The sequence below is a fragment of the Pelodiscus sinensis genome, chromosome 2 (genome assembly GCF_049634645.1).
Source record: "Pelodiscus sinensis isolate JC-2024 chromosome 2, ASM4963464v1, whole genome shotgun sequence".
In the NCBI taxonomy this organism is placed as follows: domain Eukaryota; kingdom Metazoa; phylum Chordata; order Testudines; family Trionychidae; genus Pelodiscus; species Pelodiscus sinensis.
Window position 1 is genome coordinate 238,184,734 of NC_134712.1, and position 19,918 is coordinate 238,204,651.

A 19,918-nucleotide genomic window follows, 5' to 3' on the forward strand; every position below is an offset into this window, starting at 1 on the left:
GTTTAAATTTCTGACTTCAAATACAGGCATGATACATGCATACAAATAAACTATACACATTCAGGGGATTACAAGCTCTCCAATGATAGGTTACCTGCTATGTTTTGCATAAAGCATATTTGAGTTAGGCATCTTCATATTCAAAACCATATTCTATTAAAACTAGCCTATTAGCCCATCATAAGACGGGATTTTCAGGTCGCTCCTCCATATTGGTCTTCTCTCCTGAGCCTCCAGTCTCTTGCTCCGTCTCTCTCTCTCTTCTCCTACTACCTCCCCCTCTCTCTCTCAGCTCTCTTTCTGTTTCTCCTCCTCCGCCTGCCTCTCTCTCCCCTCTGTCTCGCCCCGCTCCCCTTCCCCCCCCCCTCCCGCCGTGGGGCTCGGCCAAGTGCTGCACGCTCAGCTGGGCCACCGTGGGGGAGCCCAAACGGCTGCTTGCGCTGCTTGCTCCCCCGCTGCGGCCGCGCTGAGCGGCGCAGCACTCAGCCGAGCATCACGGCAGAAGGGGAAGGGGAGGGCGGCGGGGCGCTGATGTACACTGCCGGGGGCAGGGCCGTGTATGTCAGTGTTACAGACTCACAGACATTGGGCTACTATCTAGGGGTATGTCTACACTAACACCCTAGTTCGAACTAGGGTGGTAATGTAGGCAACCGGAGTTGCAAATGAAGCCCGGGATTTGAATTTCCCGGGCTTCATTTGCATAAAGCCGGGCACCGCCATTTTTAAATGTCCGCTAGTGCAGACTCCGTGCTGCGCTGCAACACGCGGCACGAACTAGGTAGTTCGGACTAGGCTTCCTAGTCCGAACTACCGTTACTCCTCGTTTCCTAGCCTGAACTACCTAGTCCGTGCCGCGTGTAGCCGCGCGGCATGGAGTCCTCACTAGCGGACATTTAAAAATGGCAGCGCCTGGCTTTATGCAAATGAAGCCCGGGAAATTCAAATCCCGGGCTTCATTTGCAACTCCGGTTGCCTACATTACCACCCTAGTTTGAACTAGGGTGGTAGTGTAGACATACCCTATATGATATGGGGGTGCAACATGACAGGCCCCACTATCATGTAGAAGCTGGGAGGCAGGTAAGGTTGCCAACTTTTTAATCACATAAAATCAAACTCCCCTACTCCACTCATGCCCCACCCCTTCCCTGCCCCCTAATTACTCCATTGCTCCTCCATTGCCCACTCACCCCCACCCTCACTTTCATTGGGCTGGTGCAGAGGGTTAAAGTGTGGGAGAGGCAGTGCAGGCTCTGGCTGGGGGTTTAGGCTCTGGGGTGAGGCTGGAGATGAGGGCTTTGAAGTGCAGGGGAGATATGGGCTCTGACCTAGGGTGCAGGCTCCAGGTGGGCCATGCATGAGGGGTTTGGATGCAAGAAGGCCATAAGAACAGCCATAGTGGGTCAGACCAAAGCTCCACCTTACCCATTAGCCTGTCTTCTGACAATGGTCAATGCTATGTGCCTTGGAGAAAAAGAATAGAACAGGTAATTAGCAAGGGATCTGTCCCCGGTCATCCTGTCTCAGCTTCTGGCAAACACGTGGGACACATTGAAGTCACTGAGATGTCTCACATGAATAAAGTTGAGCAAATGTATTTCTGTTTGCAGGCGCATGGTGCTAGTGTGTAAATATGCTGACTGTCTGTGAACAGACAGCTGAAAGGAGCATTTTGACTGGTACCACAGAAGTCATATTGTCGGAAAGTAAAAAGACACTTAAAATACAGTGCCATAGAATGCTAATATGATGCCTGGATTCTAGTAATGTATCCCTTCCTGCACGATAGGCTATTGCTATGGTTATGTAATCTGTAGCCTTGATTCTGAACTCAGGAAGTGCAGACTGGGAAAGAAGGTAAGATTGGTCTTCAGTCACGATCAGCCTCCTGAATTTTGGGACCAGATGGGGGCTACTTACCCCTAGGATAAGAAGTTTGTTTGGCCCCAGGGTCTTCTCTAACCTGTGCTGCCTACAACAACTCTCCATGGAACTATCCAGAATCCTCAGTGGTCAGATGTTGCCCATCCCACCTACCCTCATGCTTTCGTTAAGGCCTGTTGATTCTCCCAGATCAATGAAAGGACTAGTAGGAGCATAACATGTCTGATTCAATACAGGCAGTCCCTGGGTTACATGGATCCGACTTACATCGGATCCCTACTTACAAACAGGGTGAGGCAACCCCGCACTAGCTGCTTCCCCCCAGCAGACCAGGGAGATGCGAAGCTAGCGCCCCTCCCCCCCCCCCAGCAGACCAGGGAGACACGGAGCGGCTTTTCTCAGCAGACACCTCATCTTGAGAATAAAGGACTGAGGGAAGTGAGGTGTGGGAGAATAAAACTGAGCTCTGGAGAAATGTTTGGCTAGAGTTTCCCCTACAATATGTACCAGTTCCGACTTACATACAAATTCAACTTAAGAACAAACCTACAGTCCCTATCTTGTACGTAACCCGGGGACTGCCTGTAATGCAGTGTGACAAGCACTTTCTCACCTGCATGGTAAAACCTGTTGTGCTATTTTAACTTCTTTTTATTACCCAAAGGAATCCAAATCTGACATGGTCATACTATGTACATGTGTTCATCAAGGTTTTCCTATTTGCCTTTGGTTTATCCTGTTTTTCTTCAATTGTTTTATTTTTCAAATTGCATATGAAATGAAGGTCTTAGTTTAAACCAACTGGTCACTAGTTATGCTGCTACTCTCGAAAGCCTTGTACTGACAAAACTAATTTCTTGCTGTGCAAGAGAAGAATTACTTTACATTCCAATAGATTGCAGTGCAGTGACTATAGTGTGAAGTTTCACAGGCAGCAGAACAGGGACGGAAATGATTTTGCCGCCAAAGAATGAAGTTGGATAATTGTTCTAAAGATGAAAAAACATTTTCTGGTTCTTGTATATCAGCAACATTTCACAGTGAAGTCAAATAATGGCTCTAAAATGTATTGAGGAAATGCACAAAAATTCAGTGGAGAAAGACAAAAAATTAGAAAAGTACATGATGCAAATGAAATTAATCTAAAAATGCGAGTGCATCAGAAAAAAAAGGGGGAAAGTATTTACTTGGCCATCTGTCAAATACTAACACAACACTCACAGCTTTGTGTTATTTATATGCATGCTCCTGTGGGCACTGTAGTCTCACTTGTCCATGGTTCCAGTATATCTTCAGGTATAATCAGAATCAGTGTTGATTCTAGCTGTTCTGCAATAAACATAAGAGAAAATATAAACCAGTTTAATGATCGGATTAGTCCAAGTCTTCTCTCACTATTAGCCTGTACAACTGAGTCCCTTATCACCAGGAAGATGAGAAAAGTTCTTCCAATTAGCTATTCAAAAAATGACTCATGAATAGCACAACTGTATTTTCTTGTAAATATGTCCAGAACAGGTCTGGGATGAATAATTTCCTTGGAATTGTGGCTCCTCAGGCTTTGTAAACATATTTTGAACCATTCACATCACGCAATGTGTCATCAGGTTTTGAAAAATTGTTTTATTGTTTGACTGTGTGCGCGGTGGAGTATTTGTCTAACTCTTGGGTGGAGAACTACTTCTGGCATCCCTGATTTAATTTAGAGTTGCATGGCTTAATACATCCTGGCTTTATAAAAAAAAATCCAGAATCATTCAAAGTGGTAGATGAGAAGAAAATGCCAGCTACATCAATTGTCCGACCTTTCCTTGAGACTGTAACATTTCAACTTAGCCATATCATGCCACAGTGGGTTTAAAGAATTCAAACAAGGAAATTAATTTGAGGGACCAGGGACACAGCTATATCATATATATATAGTAGCCCAATGTCTGTGACTCTGTAACGCTGAAATGCTGGCTGTTGCCTCTGGGCAGCGCTGTTGCCTGAGTCACGTCCTTCGCCTCCCACCATGGCGCTCGGCTGACTTCTGCGCCACTCAGCCGGGCTGCCGTGGGAGAGCAAGCGGTGTAGAAGTCAGCCGAGCGCCACGGCGGGATGGGAACGGGGGCGAGGTGGTGACATACACGGCCAGGGGGCGGGTCATTGAGACTCCCTCTTGTCCTAACTGTGCTGACATCTGGTACAACCAGCACAGGAGAGTTTGCAACCTGGAGCAGACCCGGTAGGGAGGCATGGGTTGGAGGAGCACAAGCGGCTGCACAGCCAGCTAGAGAGAAGCAGCGCTTTTAAGGGGAAAGTGCCGCTTCTCGCTAGCCACCTGCTCCATGGCTGCCCCCTACTCAGTCCTCCAGTTGGCACCTGTGAGTGGGGGCTGAACGCTGAGCCTTCAGCGGGAGTGGGGGAGAGCGAGGGGGGAGGAGGACGACAACTGGGAGGCTGCAGGATCAGTGCTAGGGTGAAAGAAAATGGGGCAAGGAGGCAGCTGGAGCTCATAGGCAGCCGCTCAGCTGGGCTGCCACATGGGAGCAAGCAACGCAAACATCTGTTTGGGCTCTGCACTCCCCATGCAGGAGGAGGAGGAAGAGAAAGAGAGTGAGAGGCAGGAGGAGGAAAAGAGAGAGTGAGAGGCAGGAGGGGGAGGAGAGAAAGAGACAGAGAGAGGCAGGAGACAGAGGAGAGCTGAGAGAGAGGGGGGGAGGCAGTAGGAGCAGGGGGGAGAGAGAGAGAGAGAGAGAGAGACTGAGTGAGAGACCAGAGGCTGAGGAGAGAAGACAGAGATAGAAAGGGAATAGGACATGGAGGAGAGACCTGAAAATCCCATTTTATGATGGGCTAATTGGCTAGTACAATAAGAAGGACGACCTAAATTTGCCCAGTCTGACCATGGCTTTAGATGTACGAAGGAGATTATCTCACCTTTGTAAGAGACCAACTAAAGATAGGTTAGGCATGGGTCAGAAATAAAACTCCTCAGTTTTCTGCTATTCTCTTTACTGTTGTGATTAAATGTAACATAAAACCATGTAACACATACCTGGGAGCTGCAGACAATTCCACTTCCAATAGTGTATGAATCTCTTCTGGGTTAGATTCAGACAAGCAGCTTTGCATACACAGAGGGAACAATTTTTAAATCAAGAACAGTTCCTACAAGATGAGGATTAATGGCTTGAAACGGGATTTCTTGGGAACTCAAAATTCCCATTGTCCTTTTTGGCTTGTGTAACCAAAAAAAAAATCTTTATTACTTTTCTTTTATCAAATAACATCTCAGACTTCTTCTCATTTGAAATCCACTCTTATGCAAAGGGCCAGCATGAGGGCTGTACACCATATATTTTGAGAGCTTCGGTGGGACTTACTAATGCACTGACTTTTGTGCAGACCTTCCACATAGGGTGAACTTAGTGCAGCCTAGTAGCCTACTCTAGGCCCAGTTTCTTCTGTGGGTAATTGTACCAGGAAATTATAAAATCACTTGATGTACAGTTCTGGACCCAGCACAAAGGTTTCTGCAAGGCAACTTAGGGTCTATGTTGATTCTCTCTCTGCAGTTTCTTACCAAACTGGGGAGGAACCTCATTCATTTTAATAGAGCAGAAGGTAATCAGATCATGAGCTGATCATGCACAAGGTGGGGGTCTCTGTGAGAAATTATCGATGCCAGTTAACAGAAGTAGCTACCTTTTCTATTGGTGCTACTTTCACTGTTAATAGCTAATGAGAGTGCTGTTTTCGTGTCTCATTTTCTATGGTCTATAGCAGCAAAGGCAAAGATGTTGTTTAAATGACATCATTTTGGATTCCTCAATATTTGGGTACTGGGGCAAGGTCCTCACCTAGGCCCTTAACCCTGGGATCTCTTCTTTGTCCACAAATCAACTGGAAACCCTTTCTGGTACAATCACCCGAGCCTTTTATGGTCTGTGCCAACTTTCCCCCATCTTCTATTTACATAGCTTTGCTCACAGAAAACTCAGCTAGCCTCTCCGTCTGGCTGGGGAGCACTCTCTGGTTCCTCCCTTTCCACTTCCCCTCTGGCTGCCTTATCTAGCCCTATGGGTGGGCTAATGAAGCCTACAAGCCCATTAGCCCCTGAGGCTTGGGCTTGCTCAGCTGGCTTCCATTGCTCTTTTCAGCCAGGCTGTAGGGATAGAGCTCTGGCTTAGCCAGCAGTCTGTCACAATGCCCAAATTGAGACACCATAGAGGGGTCTAATTTTCAAAGGAAGGGCAACCCTTTAAGACATCTCTGTTGAGACCCCACAACCATCAGTTTCTTCTGGAAATCTGGGGTATGTTACATAGATTAATATTGAGCAGGAGGAATTGAAACGTCAGGGTTGGGCTCACTGTACACACATTTATCAGAATTCTAACCACGTCTATATCAGCTATATGTCATAACTCAGAACATTTTGATTGGGGTGGCAATATGGTTATGAGTTAAGTAAATGAATAGGCCTACAGAGCTGAATCCATATTTTTTCTGAATAAGAAACTGTCTGAGAAAGAAGTTTTCATTTCTCAAGAAAAAAAATAGCAATAGACCTTTCACGTCATAGTATCAAGAAAGTACCAATGCATAAAACTTGTAATTTATTTGAGAACCCTGTAATTTAAACCATGATGCTGAGTCTCATTACCAAATTTAAGCATTGTGTTTATCATGAATCCCGCCTATCATTTGATCTGCCAAGTTAAATACAATTTGAGAACAAAAATTACCCCTTGGAATGAAGCGATAAGAATTTATGCTCTGTGGTTGCTGATTCTATTAATTTAAGCATGGCTGACCCCCCCTAACCTATTCATCCATCACCCTTAGTAAGATGCTAATGCCAGGGTCAGTTATGGAAAAATAAAGTTCTCTAACATTTCACATGGCTTAAAATATTTCCATTGATTCAGACATTAGGAAATCTCCTGTATCCTATGTGCTTTTATTACCCTTCCTCGCTCACTCCTGAAACACAATAATTCAAACATATAGTTCAATATAAATTCACAGATTAATCAAAAGCATGTGTTTAATTTCCGATGATTCAATTTCAGCCCAGCCTAAGGCTAGCCTTGTTGATTGTAGAACCAAGAAAGTACACTATGTGAAGGGCAATCTTAGATTGTGAAATGAGAAATAATAATTTGTTTCTTTATCACTGAGTGGTAACAATTTTCTCTTTATATTATCTCTTTTTCCAAGGAGGTCAATAATCCAGATGAATCTCACCAGTGTTAGCTGGCACTTTATTTACTGGCATCTGCGCAGGTATGGCTTCTTGACACTCCCTTTGGCTGCAGATCACCATTTCTGGCCAATGGGAGATGCAGGAAGTGGTGTTTTGGTCCATACCACTTCCCACAGCTCCCATTAGCCAGGAACAATGATCGGTGGCAAACGGGAGCTTCAAAGGAGCCACACCTGTGGAGGTGCAGGTAAATGTGCTGGTGGCCTGAGCAGGGCTAACCCTGATGAACTACGTCTGGCCCATGGGCCAGTTATTGCCCACTCCTGTCTTATGCAGAAAATTCTGAGTTTGTTTTCTTACTGCCTAACCCAGGGGTGGGCAAAAGGACCTCTGTGGGAGAAATCCGGCCTGCTAAGTGGGTGATCTGGTCCATGGGTGCCCTGCCACTCCCCCGCCCGCAGGCCAATCAGGGTGTGGGGCCAGGGGAACACGAGAAGTCTCCTCTCCCAGCAGTTTTGACTAAGCACCGCACGCCCCTTGCAGGGCAGGGGCAAGTAGCTTGAGTCTTGGTGTGATCTCCCCATCCCCAGGCCAATCAGGACCCGGGGGCCGGGGGAAGTGCGCAAAGTCTCCTCCTGCCCTGCAAGAGGCATGTGGTGCTTAGAGTCAACTGCAAGCTGCTGCTGTTGTCTCTAAGTGCAGCGTTCCCTAGCAGGGAGGGGGCAGGGAGCGAGAGACTTTCCACATTCCCTCCACCCCAGGCCCTGACTGACCTGGAAGTGGAGGGAGCATGTGAAGTCTCTTCCTGCGTGCATAGAGGGAACCGCCAGGTGTTCAGAACAGCTGGCCATTCTCTTGGGTGAAGGGGCAAGCACTTCATGCTCCTCCCCACCCCCAGGCCAGTCAGGGTCTGTGTGTGGGGAAGCACTGAAGTGTCTTGGTGGTGTACAGGACTGTGGTGCAAGCAGAGGAGCTTGCTTGGGGATTCCTGCTGCCTCTGAGGGCCAGATCCAGTGGCTTGGTGGGCCGGATGCAGCCTGCGGGCTGTATTTTGCCCAGGCTTGTCCTAATCTGTTAGCGCTGGACTCTCATGTGTAAAGAGTTCAGTCATCTCACCATAATTCCTGCCAAATGTTTTTGCACATCCAGGGCTCAGGTGTGGACCCTTGCTTTAGTGGATGTGTATGTACTCAAGCACAAAAGAGCTGAATGGCAGAAGGGAGCTCCCTCTACCCCCACCTTGGCACAGGTTGTCTCCATGTCGGAAAGGGTCTTGTGGCTTTAGCTAGTTTATGCTAGTCCACTACACAAGCATAAAGGTGAATTTCACCCTACATGCTTCTAGAGCACATAATTATCCAGCATAAAGTGAATTCCTCTTCAATAGCTGTAATCCCTGGAAATGCCTGCTCCTAAGCCTGACACGCAAGGTGAGTGAGATAAATATCTTTCATTGCACCAAGCAAAAGTTGGTCCAATAAATAATATTACCTCAGACATCTTGTTTCTCTAACATGGGCATAGGAAGTCGAAGTCTGGGAGTTACTGCAGCATCCCCAGGTTTTCCATCTTCTCAGCACCCAGGAGTGGGCCCCATCACTGGCTCCGTGAGCCCCATGTCCTTGTCTCCAGGTGGCCCCTCTGGGGGCCCTTTGGCCCCCTGGCTTCAGCACCTCTGGTGTCTTGCCATCTGTGGGGTCCTGCCACCAGCCCAAGGCTCTTCAGCTGCCTCCAGCTTTGGCTAGGTTGCCACATCTCCCAGACTAGATGTCATTAGTGCCACTGGTGTCCGATTGAGTTGTCAACCCTAGGTGTGACCCCAGCCTGGGCTGGTGGAAGGAGGGTAAAAAGGTTTGGCGAGGCCACAGCTCAGCACTCCCCCATTCCCACTAAAAATTGTTCCATCACCACTGATGTGGGAACACAGGTACAATAGCTCCTTCTAAGCCTGTCTGTCCCAGTGGGGGGACAGTGCATCCCCATTGTAATTCCATTGGTTCCATCATTCAGCCCCACCGACCCGAAATGAAGTTGTCCTTTTGAGCTTCATTACAAAGTGCTGGCCACTGGACAGTCCCACGTTCCAAAGCGTCCACTGTGACACTTTCATTAATTTATTGTTCCATTAGGGATCTGATCTAATCATCCCTGATATCAGTGGGAGCCTTTCCATAGACTTTGAGTGGGCACTGGCTTAGGCCCTTAGAAGAGAAGGTCACAGGCCAGCAGCAGTGTGAGCTGGGCTTGTTTTTTACTGCAGACATTTAACTTCTTGAATCACTTCCAAGAGGGAATGCTAGCCTCATCTCTGGCTCTAAACATCAAAGGTTCTGGCTGAGATTTTTCAAGATTTTTGTTTACTGCTTGAGATATCTTCTTGCAAATGTTTGTTCAACTACTGACATCTTGTTCTCAGCACTGAGGAAACTACTAATTACAAATCTGTGCTAGGGCCTGAAAATAAGAAGCCAGCTGCTTTATCAGAATGTTTCACAATTCACCACAGATTTCAGTCATCTTATGACTAGGAATTTCACAGAAAGACTTTTGGTATAGTAGCACATGAAATCAAATTGAGTAAGGGTATGTCTACACTGCCACCATAGTTCAAACTAGGGTGGCTAATGTAGGTATTCAAAGTTGCAAATAAAGCCTGGGATTTAAATATGCCGGGCTTCATTTGCATCTTGCTGGGCACCGTCATTTTGAAATCCCCGTTAGTGCGGACTCCGTGCCCACGGCTACACGTGGCATGGAGTAGGTAGTTTGAATTAGGCTCTCTAATTCGAACTACCATTACTCCTCGTGTAGCCACGGGCGCGGAGTCCGCACTAACGGGGATTTAAAAATGACAGCACCCGGCAAGATGCAAATGAAGCCCGAGATATTTAAATCCCGGGCTTCATTTGCAACTTTGAATGTCTACATTAGCCACCCTAGTTCGAACTAGGGTGGCAGTGTAGACATATGCTAACATGCTTTCCAAGCTAGTAGACAGGGAATGGGCTTGGGTAGATTAAGAACAAGTTCAGATTTTAACCGATGCTGGGTACAGGATACAGGATGCTCAGGGCACACCCGCTGGAGCAGACCCCATTCAGAAGCCAGCAGGAGGAGAAAGTGGGGAACAGGGCTGTCCTTAGGCATAGTAGGGCACCACTAAATTTGGGGCACCAGTGGCAGTTCCAATCCCTGTTCCCCTGCTCTGCCTCTCAGTCCCAGTCTCCCATTCCTTGCTCTGCCTTCCAGCCCTGTCAGACCCAGTCCCCCAGATGCCCTCAGTCTCCCTGCTCCAACCCTCTGCTCCCCCCACCATCTGCCAGCCCACAGTTCCAGCAGGCTCTTTCACCACTTACTCTACCTGCTGGCTTGCAGCTCCAGCCAGCTGTGCCAATCAGTCTGCCTGCTCCCCCAACAGCCTCCCTCTTCTCCTCCCACCTTCCCACCTCCCTCCCCACAGCTCCTGCCCCTACAGCTCCGAGCACAGCCCCATCCCATGGAATGGCTGCCTTGCCTCTGGCCGGGGATGGAAGGTGTAGGGCAGCATGGCCCTGACTGGGGCACTGTTTCCCTTATATTGGTTAGTGCAGTGGTTAGCACACTCATGTGAATTATAGGAGATCCAGGTTCAACCCCCCACTTGACAAGGAGAAAGGATCTGAACAGAGGTCCCTGTACATATGGGAATAGTTGGTGGGCCAGAATGAGCAAGTGAGGATACTTACAGTTTGGTGTTTTGGGCACTTTCCTGAAAGGTGAAAAACCCACCCACTAGCTAGTCCCCCTCCTCCAAGGGCAATTTAATAATTTATATGAAGTGGAATAGCTTCCGAAGTAAATATTGAGGGCAACCCGTCCCAGACTATCCCACAGATAAGTGGTTATGACCCTGCCCTGAAAGGCAGAAATCCTTGTTGAAATCTTTATTCCCCATCAGGAAGAGGGGGCAAAAAACATAGGTAACCTATCTTCTGGCTGAATGCTCTGACTGCTGGACACAATGCTATAAGGACACTATCACCACATTCTCCTCCTCCTTTCTTGCCGGTAACAGCTTAAGTATCTAAGCTGCCTGACTCTAGGGCTATGTCTAGACTGCAAGCCTCTTTCGAAAGAGGCTCTTTCGAAAGAGCGCGTCTAGACTGCATGCGGAATTTCGAAAAAGCAAGCCGCTTTTTCGAAAGAAAGCACCCAGTGAGTCTGGATGCTCTCTTTCTAAAAAGCCTGTTTGCTGTCAAGAACGCCTTCTTTCGAAAGAGCACTTTCGAAAGAAGGCGTTCTTCCTCGTGGAATTAGGTTTACCACCGTCGAAAGAAAAGCCGCGTTCTTTCGATTTAATTTCGAAAGAACGCAGCTGCAGTCTAGACGCAGGTGAAGTTTTTTCGGAAAAAGGCTACTTTTCCCGAAAAAAACCCTGAGTCTGGACACAGCCTAGGAGAGGGGTTCCTAGCTGTGGCTTGCCAGCAGAGATAGGTGCTTCTCTTTGCCGCTCTGACTTTGGTACCTAGCTCCATGAGGTGAGCAGGGCTTTGGGTGCACCTCTATCTTCAGTATCTCCCACTGGCTAGTAGAGACAGCTGCTCTTTGGAGATTCCATTGTTGTTCCAGTGATTTTCTGGTCACCTAAAAGGCAGGTGTGGCAATAGTCATGTCTCTTTGTGGATCCAAGCCATTCTGCCCTTCTTACTCGCACTCATATTGAGGATCAGGAGGAAAATAAAAAGAAGTGAAATTTAACAACTGAGAAAAAAGTTTATATTAAAACAATATTTCATGTTTAAGTCCTAACATTTACCATGTGCATTTAATTTAGGCCAGGATAACCTTTCCTGAGAAATAGAAACAGTTCAAAGTGCTGCCATTGAGCAATAAAACATTGAGCTGGCTCTTTATGACATATTCAACCCTTTGCAGAGGTCTAAGTTTCCAGAAAAATGCTTCTTGGGTTCCTTCCTCATCTGTCCTCATAGGGTAAATATAAACTTGTGTCTCAGATTCCAGATTAGTCAAAACTTCACAAATAATCACCCCTAGAAAGAAAGCAAATGGAGTGAACTGAGTATTGATGCCATGTGGTTAGATTAGCCGAATCTTACAGTCTAGCTGTAGATGACAGCAATAGGCTTTTTCCAGTGACACTGCTCCAGGAATCCCAGTGCTGTAAAAAGACATTGAAGGAAATCCCTGGCCAGTCAAAGCAGTAATAAGTAATTTCTAGGAAAAGTTTAATTGCCTGAGTACTGACAGTTTTACTGCAAGAAAAGGAAACAGAGTGCCCAAATCCACTTATAGCAAATATATGGGGAATTGCCATTGATTAGCATGGCTTTTTTGAGATTCTACAGGGATCAGGCTTTTGCTCTACTCTATTTAACATTTTTATCAATGATCTGGAGGAAAACAAAATAACTAAACAAGAACACTAACAAAGTTTGCAGGTGACAAATATTGGGGGAGGGCTAAATAATGAAGGGGTCACCATTTCAGAACAGTGTAAATTGCTTGGTAAACAGGCCACAAGAAAACAAGATGTATTTTCATATAGCTAAATGTAAGTGTATACTTACAAGAACAAAGAATGTAGGCCATACCTACAGGATGGGGAAGCAAGGATGTGATGGTCAAGCTGGATAATGAGCTAATTCCTTTTTGGATGGGGAAAAAAAAGGAAATCTGACTTGGAGTAGTGGTTATTATATCTCTTTATTTGACTCTGGTCCAACCACCTCCAGAATGCTGTGGACAATTTTGGTACCCACAATTCAAGATGCGTGCTGATAAATCAGAAAGAATGCAGAGAAGAGTCACAAGAATGATTAAAGGATTAGAAAACATGCCTTATAGTGACAGACTCAAGGAGCTCATCTGTTTAGTTTAACAAAGAGAAGGTTAAGGGGTTATCTAATTACAGTCTAAAAGTACCTACCTGAGGAACAAATATTTAATAATGGGCTTGCAAAATCTAGCAGTGAAAGGTATAACAGGAGCCACTGGCTAAAAGTTTAAAGCTAGACATATTCAGGCAAATAAGACAGAAATGTTTAATAGTGAGTGTAATTCTGTTGGCCTATTGAAAACAATGAGGATATCCTCCACCCAGACTTATATCAGTGTAAATAAAGGGCAGAATGTAACTCTTCAGACTCCAGGCATGTGTGTGCAACCACTGCCACAGAAGGAAGCATTGTGTCGCATTGTGCTTTGAATTTCGGGAAGTTGCCACTGACAAATATGTAACTAAAATACTATACAAATGGTCATCTGTCCACCCTTGAGGCCAGTTTGCTCCCACTGAGCAAAACTCCTACTGGCATCGATGGGAGCGGGGGAGGAGGGGGGGCAGAGTGGTCAGCCAGAAACCTGTAACAAGGGGCAGTGCGGCTTTCAGTCCAGCATGCCACCAGGGCTGAGGGTATGGAGGGGGAGCTGTGGGCCAACACACAAGTGACATCAGCAGCAGCCTGAGCTCTGCAAGGTTGGGTTCTGTACCCCCTAGGCCATCCCAGCCTCCTCTGCCTTTCAAGGCCCATGCTCTGCCCACACCTCAATCTTGCATTACTTCCATTGTTCCCAAGGGCCGGGAACATTAGATGCTACAATGTGATGTGGAGGACTCAGCAAGCTAAAGTTGCTTTGCTGTGATGGGAAATCACGCTTTGTAACATGGGAGAATTAAAAGTTCACCTCCACCGACTTTGTAAGTGTTGGCTTTCTGGTAGAGAAGAGAACTGTAAGCAATGCCTCAAGGTCCATCATGACCCTTTATAATGACAAGGGCCGTGTTATCAAGGATCTGAAGCAAATATAAACTCCTGGAAACCCTGGGAATTAGCGTTACCTAGCAAGTATCGAGAAGATGGTTGGGGTATAAAAAGGTAACTAATTCAGAACTGAACATTTGTTTCCCTCCCTCCCCCAACAACAAGTTACTGTGAGTTAGACACATGTACTATGAATTTAAAGTATTTAGAGGTTGAAATTTTAGATGTAAACAACTACATTTAACAGAGCCATCTTATAGGTGCATTTTTACAATGGGTGCATGCTGCAACTATTACAGAAAGCAGCAACTAAAGAACTTTGATAGGTGATGATGCCAATCCTCTACAACCTACTGTGTCTGCTCATCTGTCTGGTAATGCTCTTCATTAGTTATTTTTAATTTACCCTTGTCATTGAAACTTTGCAACATTCACATTGCCCATGCAGAATATATAAAGGTATTCATCTTAGAGCCTACTAATCAAAACCACACAACTGCAGTGAGTTAACATTGCAATAAGGACTATACCTCTGCAGTGCCACAGACCCAAAAGCACAGGCCCAAATGCTGCTATACACAGGCATGCTGAGCAGATTCTTACTCCCATCACTGTCAATAAAATATTGGCCAAGTAAGATACTAAGTATCAAGACCATAGTGATTTTTTTACCTGTACATGCACAAACAGAAATGTTAATCATTGCAATTTTTAATTGTTCAGTTAAAATTCACATGATGAATGTTCTTCACTAGTAGAGTGTAAAGTCTGTGGTTTTAAAGTTCATGTTTTATTTATTTATACATTTCGAGAGGTTTGTCAAGGGAGAAAGCAGACATAAGTGTGCACTTTGGGTTTAATAATTGCATCAAATCATGCCAATGGGGTGTTCACACTGAACTGCTATCTTTGTATTTTCCATAGATTTTAAGGTCACGAGAGAGCATTATGATTTGTTAGTTTGATCTAGTAATTCCTGGATCAATTGGTATCTTTTGGCTGAGCTAAAGCAGATCTTTTGAAAAGAGATTCTGTCTTTAATTGAAGACTTAGATTTGTCTGCTGTGACAAAGGCAGATCTGAAAAGAGGTACCTGTTAGAGACATCTCTAAAAAACAATTTCCCCATGGGAGTGGGGGAGGGAGGGGGGAACAAACTGCACCAGGATTAGGGGCAACAAAGAGAAAAGGCTTCTCCCAGGTGAAAGGTTGTTCTTCCTATAGGGAAAACACTGAGGCCAGGTCTACACTGAGGGGGGGAAAGAAAAGACAGCTTAAGATATGTAACTCTAGCTGTGGGAATAGAGTAGCTGTTGTTGTTGATGTACCTTAAGTCGAATATTTGTGGCGTCCCCGTTGTGGGAGATCGATGGGAGAAAAATTCTCCTGTTGACTTTCACACAATCACAGGATCTAACTACCTCAGCTATACCATCAAAGGCTCATTCACATGCACATCTACTAATGTAATATATGGTCTCATGTGCCGGCAATGCCCCTCTGCCATGTATATTGGATGAACTGGCCTGTCTCTACACAAAAGAATAAATGGACACAAATCAGACATTAAGAATGGCAACATCCAAAAGCCAGGGCGGGGGAGCACTTTAAGCTCCCTGGGCATGCAGTTTCAGAATTGCAAGTTGCCATTCTCAGGCAGAAAAGCTTCAAAAACAGACTGCAGAGAGAAACTGCTGAGCTGGAATTCATGTGCCACTCCGAAATTGACACCCTGAATCAAGGTCTAAATAAGCACATGGAGTGGTTCTCCCATTACAAGCGTAATTTCCCATTAATGTACTCTTACCTTCTCGTTGCTGTAGGAAATGAGCCATGTTCATTCTGATTTAATTAGCTCTATTGTCCCACTCCCATCTCTGTAACTTTTCTTTTCTTTCTTCAGCATCTGAGGAAATGAGTTATAGCTCACAAAAGCTTATGCTCTAATAACCTAATACATTTTTAGTCTTTGATATGCCACTGGATTCCTTGATGTTTTTGTTGAAACAGACTAACACAACTACCTCTTTTAAACTTTAGTAATACAGATGTCGCTCCAGCTGATTTGTATAGAAATCTGGTATTTGTTTATAGTTTTGTAAGAAATATAAGCTTTAGTGTGAAATGAATAAAATCACAGGCTATCTCAGTGCTTGCTACTATTTAATAGGCTAGAAAAGGAATAATTAATCTCCTTTACATTTTTGAGCGGGGCCTTCAGAAGTAGACAGTAAGTTCAGAAAAATTCTACTGCAATGTCATCACCATCAGAACTGCTGGAATTTTTTTTTAGTGACAAGAATCATGACAGCTGTCACACATTGGAAGGAGCAGCCCACTCCAGCATGACTACAAGATTTCATGAAATCACGGTGGAATTGACAGTGGAGAATCTAACCTAATATTTAGGCCAATAACTCCCTGCTGCAGTTATTATTAGTTATAGAATGCTCTAGAGCATGTTTGGCTCTGTTTAGACAAGAGCTTACAATCTAGAAAGACAATGTGACCTAAAGAATGGCCAATCAGTGATGAGGAAGCACAAGTCATTGAAAAAATACTGAATTTCTTTGCTTTTATTGGCATCATGAGCTTTCATGGGCACAGCCCACTTCTTCAGATGACCAGAGTTTTGAGTTTAGGATGTGCAGACACACAATAAATAGGGGAGAAGGGAAGGGGGGGAAGAAGGGGCAGGAAACAAGGAGCAGAGCATATGAAAATATCAAAGGGAAAAACAAGTAGGCAGAGCTAGAGTAGGTCTGTAAACACCTAAAGATTGGATAGTTAAAAGAAGCAGATAAGGATCATAGGATAGCAATTAGATAGGAAGGGTACTAATGCAAGAATTTACACAGACAAAGAGCTGTTGGCACCTTCACTGAATGTTAGGTTGATAATGTCCCAGCCATCCATTATCTCGATTGAGGAGGTCATCAGTGTGAGAACTGAGTTTGTGGATGAATTGTAATTCCAATGCCTCTCTATGTATTTGGCTTGTAGAATTGGTTTGTGACAAGACAGCCGCCTGGAGATCTTTTAAAGAGTGATTAGGTAGATTGAAATGTTCACCCACAGGTTACTGTTTGTTCCCTTTATGTATATCTGATTTGTGTCCATTGATTCTTTCCCATAGGGACTGTCCAGTTTGTCCAATATATATAGCAGTGGGGCACTGCTGGCATAGATCAAATTACTGGATATGCAATTAAATGAGTCTTTGATTTGGTAGCTTATGTTGTTGGCTCCAGTGATGAATTTGCTTGTATAGGTATGTGGGCAGAGTTGGCACCGCGGCTGATTGCAGGGCTGGATGCTTATGATGTGGTTATGTAGCATGGTTACCAGAAAGAATTCGTTTCAGGTTGGGGGGTCTGCACATCCTAAACTCAAAACTCCAGTCATCTGAAGGAGTGGGCAGTGCCCACAAAAGCTCATGATACCATCTACATGTTAGTCTATAAAGTGCTACCAGATCATTTACTGTTTTTTAAGTTTATCCTGTACAGACTAACTCTGCTACCCCCTGAAGTTTTTGCTTTTATTGCATTTCCACTTCCTTTGAAGTTTGCATAACTAGTCTATTGAACTTGCCACAAGATATCATGGATTCTCAGAGTAGAGCAGTAGGATTGGCTGACATTAAGAACTCTCTGCCCATGTCTTTTACAAACTTGCAAACTCAGATGTGTTTTTTCTGTTGAACTTTTATTCCATGTTGGGCTGGAATTCCAGGGAGTAGTCATACAGGACTAACAATGGAGGGTCATTAAATCTGGGTGATTCTTTATTCAAATAGAAGCACTGTGGACAAAAGGCTGGTTCCTATGCATGAGAACTGGTTTGTCAGGGGAGAGGTTACCTAACAGCAAAGTCATGGGATAAGGATTTGTTTCCTGTTGAGATTGATCAGGGAGTCATTTGACAATGTGGACTGGAGGTTTAAAAGCAGTCAATGAAAAGGAGAGAAAGGGAGAAGATGAGGCTAGAGCTTTCATACTCTGACTGAGAAGCCAAGTTCAGGAGGGCAGGGGAAGAGGAAGGATCAACTCCTTTGAGGACTCTGGTCTATACATAAAGTGCTCTTCACAGTGGTGAAGAAGCTATGAGAGGGAAATGTGTAGAGGTGCATTATTATTTTTATAGATCTATGTATTTCTTGGGCTACCTGAGTGAGCAGCAATGGTGTTTCAGAATCCTGTGCAAAGTCTGTGTGCGTGGTGGCTTTCAATGATATGTGCGAAAGAAGTAAATGTAAACCAGAAGGCCACATCTTCTTCATTGGGTTTCTGGGAAACATGCAAGGCCTGTTGGGAAGGCTTTGGGGAAATGGTCCTGGTTTCCAACCAAGACAGCTGAACTTTGGAGTGTCCCAACTGTCACGAGAGGTGCAGATACAAGGTTTGCACCTGGAGACCAATCCCTAAAGGCCCAAAGCCAGGGCATTTCCTAAACTCTACCCAGCCCAAGCAAGCTTAAGGGCACAGTGGATTCAGCACTACCCATTGTCAAGCATCTATCCAGGGAAGCTTAACCAGATCTCTGACAGCAGGTCATTCCATTATGGGAACCATGATCTGATGACATTCTCTGAAACACATGATACTAGTTTCTGTTGGTGACAGATTCTTGCATTAGATGGATTACTGATCTCATCAAATAGACAATTGCTATACAATGTCCCTTTGTTCCTCACCAAATAACTCACTTCCCTGATGTTTCAGGAGCCATGTTTTAGATAGTGATGGAAGGGGAATGAGAAGGCATCTGGGCTCCTTTGGTACTGATTACTATGATATTATGCTTTTTCTATTATCACTTTTCAGGTACTAATCTCACCCCATCTACTTTTGCTGCATGAGCTGTTGCAATAGGTCCCAAATAGAGTTTGACATTTGTCAATACATCACGGGCTAATTTTCCCCTCTCTGCTTTCACTCTGGGTTTTTTTGGGCTAACTGATGATGATCAAAATGAGTGCCATTCTCTTCCTTTAGCACAGGACACTGGGTTTCAGTCTCGCCAATGGAGAAAGGGTTCTGGAATGGCTGGTCCCGTACACTATTTTCTATTGCAGGCGTTTTCAAACTTGGGTCACAGACCTGCGAGGGAAAGCCCCCGGTGGGCTCACGATGCTTTGTTTACTCTACAGCTCTGCAGCCACAGAGCCTCACTTTGTTTATTCTGAAGCACCTGGTCCATGTCACTTCCCATAATCCCCCTTGGCTGGAAACAGCAAACCACAGCCAATGGGAGCTGCGAGCCTCCATGGCTGTGGCGCTTTAGAGTAAACAAAGTATCTCAGACCTTGCAGGGGCTTTTTGTGGCGGGTCCACAACTCAAGTTTGAAAACCCTTGTTCTAGTGCATGCAAACAATGTGCAAAGAGCTATTTGCACATTAACATGTTTGAGAAGCTGGTGTAAACAATGCAGCTGGGAAAAGACAACAATGTATTTAATCAAATGTGTGACAAGCTGGAGCAGTATTAATGTTTACAGTGGATCATGCACGTCTTTTGCAGTTGTCTCTGGGAAAACACGTCTAAGTATTACATTCCTGAAAGAACAGCATGAAGTTGCAGGCAATAAATCTGGCTATTGTTTATATAATATGTAAAGTTTTAAGATTAGCACATAACATTTGCTCACAGCATATTGGATAGGAGGACTTTTTGTTCTTGGCTTTATAGTTTGACAACTCCAGATGAAAATATTAGGCAAGGGACAGTCCCATAGAACTGAAGGATGCAGAAGGATAAGGTCCCAATGTTCACTCCCAGAGACCTCGAGCATGAAGTTTTTCAAGCACGATTCTTCTGAAGGTTTTGTAGACCGAGGACAAGAACAGTTCTTGTTTTACATGGTGGAATATGGCCTCCCCTCTGCGTGTAGCTGTCACACAGAGAGGAATGAAGGCCATGGCCCTTTTGCATCCCTTCTCAATAGGACCTTGCTTCTGCCTGGCCTAGTGTCAAGCAGCCATTGTATCTTTACAGAAGCAATTTTTCACTAGTCTTGAGAGTGCTAAGGGAACTAAAATACAGAAGTGTGAGAGCCATATTTTTCATATGAGAGG

At 45.0% G+C, this 19,918-nt stretch overlaps 1 protein-coding gene and 1 long non-coding RNA gene across 4 annotated transcripts in view; one reads left to right on the plus strand and one right to left on the minus strand.

The window, feature by feature from the left end:
* Positions 1-19,918, plus strand: part of VIPR2 (vasoactive intestinal peptide receptor 2) — a 142,507-nt gene that overhangs the window by 110,563 nt on the left and 12,026 nt on the right. The gene's annotated exons all lie outside the window — the stretch shown is intronic.
* LOC142827386 (uncharacterized) overlaps positions 1-19,918 on the minus strand; it is a 69,313-nt gene that overhangs the window by 6,775 nt on the left and 42,620 nt on the right. The window contains exon 2 of the long non-coding RNA XR_012902112.1: positions 3,109-3,216. This is a non-coding gene — a long non-coding RNA (uncharacterized LOC142827386). The remainder of the gene's footprint in view (positions 1-3,108; positions 3,217-19,918) is intronic.